The sequence below is a fragment of the Hemitrygon akajei genome, chromosome 17 (genome assembly GCF_048418815.1).
Source record: "Hemitrygon akajei chromosome 17, sHemAka1.3, whole genome shotgun sequence".
In the NCBI taxonomy this organism is placed as follows: domain Eukaryota; kingdom Metazoa; phylum Chordata; class Chondrichthyes; order Myliobatiformes; family Dasyatidae; genus Hemitrygon; species Hemitrygon akajei.
In genome coordinates, this window is record NC_133140.1 from 25,993,715 (window position 1) to 25,999,470 (window position 5,756).

The window sequence follows — 5,756 nt, forward strand, 5'->3', positions numbered from 1 at the left end:
TTCTTTTTTCTTTGTATGTCGTTCACTGCACTGAAGCCTCTTTCAACAAGGTAGGAGGATGGAAATGCAATGAAGAGCAGTTTGGCTCTTGTCCAAAGACTAGGAAACTTCGTACGACAGTGTAATCACACACCAAAAAAGCCAACATTTTTGAAAAAATATTGCTTCTTTATCATCCTGAATTTTGATCATTTCTTCTTGCAAGCGCTCTCCCTGTTCTTCCATCTTGCAAAGAAACGGGTTATTTACCCAGTCCAGATTTTCCAGATCGTTCAAGTCCTTGAATCCATTCTGAAAATCTTTCTACAGTGACTGCAGTACTCTGTTAAGTCACCATCTGTGAAAGACTTTCCACACAGGGAAACTGTGAGAACATACTTCTCCCAATGTTTTGCTTATTTATTTCCAAACGTCCAACTGCTTTTTGCCTGGATTAAATTGAAATTCTCACCCTACAGTTTCGTATTTAGAATGTTCATTTCGTCACACAGATCGGCTTGGTACGCTACAGCTCCATGTAGAAGTTCAATCTTACTTCCCAAGCTCTTGTTGAATTGGAGCAAAGACTGAACCACCGTGTCAAAAAGATCATAGAAACGTGTTAAGCAGCAGCCTTTTGACAGATATTTGTTTTTAACTTTTTAAAAAAAGGACAATCTCTTCATAAGCTTTTCCAATTTTGATAAACCATGCATATGCCTTTAGCAATGCCTCGTTGCCTTGCACTGTTTATTCATCCAATTGTATCAGAAATTCTGTTTTTGGAGCTCTGTGCACAGATTATTCTCAATGTCGTCACTCATTTTGTCAATACGACAAGCTACAGAGTAATTACTTAGGAATTGATATTAAAATGCTGGTATCCATTTTGAAAACAGTGGTGAGCATTTCTGATACACTGGCATTATTAACCTTTCACCAATTGCATGAGATTTTCCACATTTTGCTATAATTTTGGAAATGTTATAAGAAGCAATGAGACCACTATCAAGGTCTTTGAGTGTTCAACGCTTTTCAAATGCTTCTTTCATCTTCTGGAACTGAGTAACACCATAAGCGGCCTTTTGAGGGTGTCTTTTACCGAAGTGTTCCTGCAATCTTGATGGTTTCATTCCTTCATTAGGCAATACAGAGAAGACTCATGGAGCATTGCTGATCTGATGGGAACGGAATAAAACCATACTCCAAGTATGTAACTTTGTATTGACGCATCTTCTGTTTCTCAGCAGGATATTTATCCATCGTTATCAGGAATAAGCATAACATTAGAAAATCATGTTTAGAATCAGAAATCGAACAATGAATCTTCTCTAGATCAAGGCACAACATAACTTCAGGTAGCCATTGAACATGAGTGGGTGAGGCAGCCTCCTTCCACTTGAGCAAGATCGCCCTCCTGGCCATAAGAGACATAAAGGCCAATACCCGCAAATTAGATGGCTTCAGTTTTGTAATACTATCCTCAGCAATACCAAACATGGCAGTCAAGGGATTTGGCTTAAAAATCACATTAAAGAGTACAGAGAAACTTTGAAATACACCTTTCCAAAAATTTTCAAGGCTCAGACATGTTCAAAACATATGAATTAGTGTGGCCACTCCATTAGTACATTTATCACAGTAGGGGGAAATATCTGCATAGAAACAAGAGAGCTTGTCCGGTGATGCCGTCGTCAAAAATGGCAGCTTAAGTCGCTAGCTCCTCCGGAAAAATGCGTATTAAGCCCCGTTAATTCATCAAATATAATATCTTTCAAAAAATGTTTGAACTGAAAAGAGGGGCAAGACTGGGGAAAAGGAATGGAAATAAAAAAAGCGACACTGTGGAGCCTGCGGCCGAGAGGAGTGCAGCGAGCGGCGCTCCAACCTGACCGCGTGCGAGCGAGGCGGCTGCTGGGCCTCGTTCAGGCGAAGCGGTGAATATCTTTGAAATCCTGAAAGAGATAAGGGAGTTCCGGAAAGAAATAGAACAGCAGCGCCATGATATTAAGGCAGAGCTCGCCAGCATTAATAAAAAAAATAGCGGTAGCAGAGACTCGAATTGAGAAGGTGGAAGATTGCATTCAAAACGTGGAACGGATACTGAGTAAGACAATAAAAATCATATATCACCAAGAAGGTAAACTGCTTGACCTGGAGAGAAGATCACGGTGAAAAAATATCAGAATCTACAACGTTCCCGAAGGAGCAGAGGGCTCGTCTATGACGGAGTTTGTCGGAAAGTTACTGCGGATCTTCCCCCAGCTATGAAGCTGGAAGTCGAAAGAGCCCACTGCGCATTAGTCCCAAAACCTACCCAGGATAGAAAGCCACGCTCAATAATAATTAAAATCCTTCGGTACAGCACCAAGGCGGAGATTCTACGAAGGGCCTGGGGTAAGAAGAGAGTGTTTTTCGAGGATAAATTAATATATTTCGACCAAGATTACCCCCCCCGCAGTCCTCCAGAAATGCAAAGAATACTCTGAAGTAAAGCGAGTACTAAGGCAAAATACGATTAGATTTCAAACTCCGTAACCTGCTAAACTTCGAGTGTTTTATGACAATGGGACACGGTTGTACCAGACAGTGGAAGAGGTGACTGCAGACATGAAGGCCAGAGGGTTGCCCGTCAGCGTGACCAAATCGAGGGAAAGCCTGACTGAGGAATTATCCCGCTCCGCTTGGGAAATAATGCGAGAATCGAGAAGGCAGGAGACGGGAGGAGACCGAGAGAAATATATCAGGAAGAGACCGGGAGTTTCCCAAAGACAGTCCTCACCCACTTCAGAAGAGCCACAAGGTTTGGCTAACTTTAAAAAATGTTGAGAAACTAAACAGAAGCAAAAGTACACAAAACTACATTTAAAAAAAACACAGAGAGAAAAAAAACACACAACAACTACACTAGACTTCAGACCTACCCAGGACTGCATAAAGTGCACAAAAGAGTGCAGGCATTACAATAAATAATTAACAGGACAATAGGGCAAGGTGTCAGGCCAGGGGCTGGGTATTGAGGAGTCTGACAGCTTGGGGGAAGAAATTGTTACATAGTCTGGTCGTGAGAGCCCGAATGCTTTGGTGCCTTTTCCCAGACAGCAGAAGGGAGAAGAGATTGTATGAGGGGTGTATGGGGTCCTTCATAATGCTGTTATGTTGAAGGAATCTGTAAGGGTAGAACATAAGTGTGATATAAGCAAGGAGGAAAAAGCCTTATAAAACTCTCCAGAGAATCCATCGGGTCCTGGGGATTTCCCAGAATGCAATTCTTGAATAGCCTGAGCAATTTCCTCCTGGGAAATGGGTTGATCCAATTGCCTACGGTCGTCTATCGAAAGATTAAGAATATTTAATTGATCTAAAAAATTATTCATTGCAGTATTATCATTAACAGAGTCAGAGCTATACAATTTGGAATAAAATTCCCTAAAAGTGTCATTAATTTCAAAGTGGTCAGTTGTCAGATCCCCATTAATTTTACGTATTTCTTTAATTTGCTGCTTAGCTATAAATGGCTTCAATTGATTAGCCAATAGCTTACCAGTTTTATCTCCATGAATATAAAACTGACTTCTATCTTTTTAAAGCTGACTTTCAATTGGATAGGTTAAAAGGAGATCATATTTAGTTTTGGTTTCAATACGTCTTTCACATGTTTCAGGATCAGGTACCGAAGCATATTTACGATCCAGTTGTTTTAACTGATTAGCTAGTTTGTTTCTCTCTTTGTTAGCTATTTAATGATGTTTGCAGTATAAGAAATAATTTGATCCCGGATATATGCTTTAACGGTATCCCATATAATAAGACTAGATGTCTCTTCTGACGTATTTTCTTCAAAAAAAAGCGTAATTTGATTCTTCATAAATTTTTAAAAGTTCTCATCGGATAACAGAGTTAAATTAAATCGCCAAGATCTACTCATCGGGATAGTGTCATGGTCCCTTCTGGCAATCACCCACCTGGCTATTGACCTCAGGAATTGGGCCTCAATCACCTTGTTTAGTTTCCAGTCATTCCCAGGTTCCACTAACTCACACACCTGCTTTCCGTCAGCAAATGCAGGATAAAAACCCTGTGATCACAACAAGGAGCTGCCAGTTTATTAACAATCCTCTGGGCCTTATGGTGGATAGAAGACTCTCGACTATGCAGGGTGTCATCTGTTCAGATTCTGCTGCTGCCTTAGAGGCTATAAAAGGGAATAAATCAAAAGCTCGTCCTGACATAATTACTGAGATTCTCTTAGCTTTATTTAGAGTAGGGAAGATGGGTTGTGAAGTCAGATGTACATGGATACCTGGGCATGATAGGGTGGAGGGAAATGAAATTGTGGATGGCATTGCAAAGTCTTCCTTACAGAGTGGGCAAGTAGGAATTAGAATACTCTTTGGTGGTGCAGAATTGAGAACTAAGATTTTTTTTAAAAGTATAGAGAAGCAATGGCAGGAGAATTGGAAAAATGAATTAAAGGGAAGGCATTTATTTTCTAGTCACTAGTTAAAAAGGTCTCAGACTGTTACTCTTTAAATCGTAGAGATATGGTGAAATTAACAAGATTTAGGTTGGGGCATTGTGGGCTAAACTATTACTTAAAGATAATAGGAAGGTATCCTACTGGATTATGTGACTGGTAGTCCAGAGACAGTTCAGCATATTTTGCTGAGTTGTAATTGATATAAAATTGGGAGAAGCATATTGATCAAGAGGCTGTCTGATTTAAATGTATTTTGTTTTTCTGTTAAATCTTTGTTTGGCCACCAAGAGAACCACCATCTGATTGAAAAGTTTATTATTCTGCTTCTACATGCGACTAGTGTATACTCAAGAATCTGAGTTTCTTGAAACTCTGTAACTAATTATACATTCTGTGGAGGGCAGAAATACGCCAAGATGCGTCTAAACTGCCGGAAATGGAAGAAGAAGGAGCTGCCAGTTCATTGGTCAACTCCGGTGTGAGTAACCTTGTTTCATGGTTCTTAGGACTGTCAGTTCTAAGTCTAGCATCACTCCTGAATACCGATTCCACGCTCGCTACGTCAAGAATGCCTCCTGACTCTGCCTCCGCTCCCATGTTCTGCACTTGGGTTCATCCTCAGCCTCGTCCTTGCAACAGAATGAACTGGCCACAATGAACCCAGCAGACATGGATCCCGTACAACAGGCCCTTGCCAGTCAGGGCTACCTACTGGGCACCCACGACCAACTACTTAGGGAGGTCATGGAAAACCGTCAGACTTTGTCCACGAATGTACGAAGGTCAGTGAGCAGGCGGATCAAGTTTCAGCTGCCCTTTCTCTGTTCTCTCCAAGAATCCCAACGACCCAAACCGCACCACTCGGGATGGCGTCACCCCCGGGAGCAGCATCACAGTCCCCTTGAGAGCCATACATTCCCGAGCCTGAACCCTACGCTGGGGACATAGGGAGGTGCCAGGCCTTCCTGTTACAATGCTCTCTGGTCTTTGAGCTACAGCCACGTACCTGCACTTCAGATAAGTTGAAGATTGCGTGCATCATGGGGCTCTTACGAGGGGATGCCTTGGCTTGGGCAACCGTGATATGGGATAACAGACCAGAGGTTTGTTCCTCCTTCCCCTCCTTTGTTGCTGAAATGAAGAAGGTCTTCGAACAACCCATTCATGGTCAGGACGACGCCAAACGCTTGCTGACTCTTTGTCAGGGTTTCACTTAACAGAATCAGGAAGATTAAGGCAATACTGATTTGAGGAGAACAAAATCGGCACATACGGATGTGCACACAGGTGCCTGCGC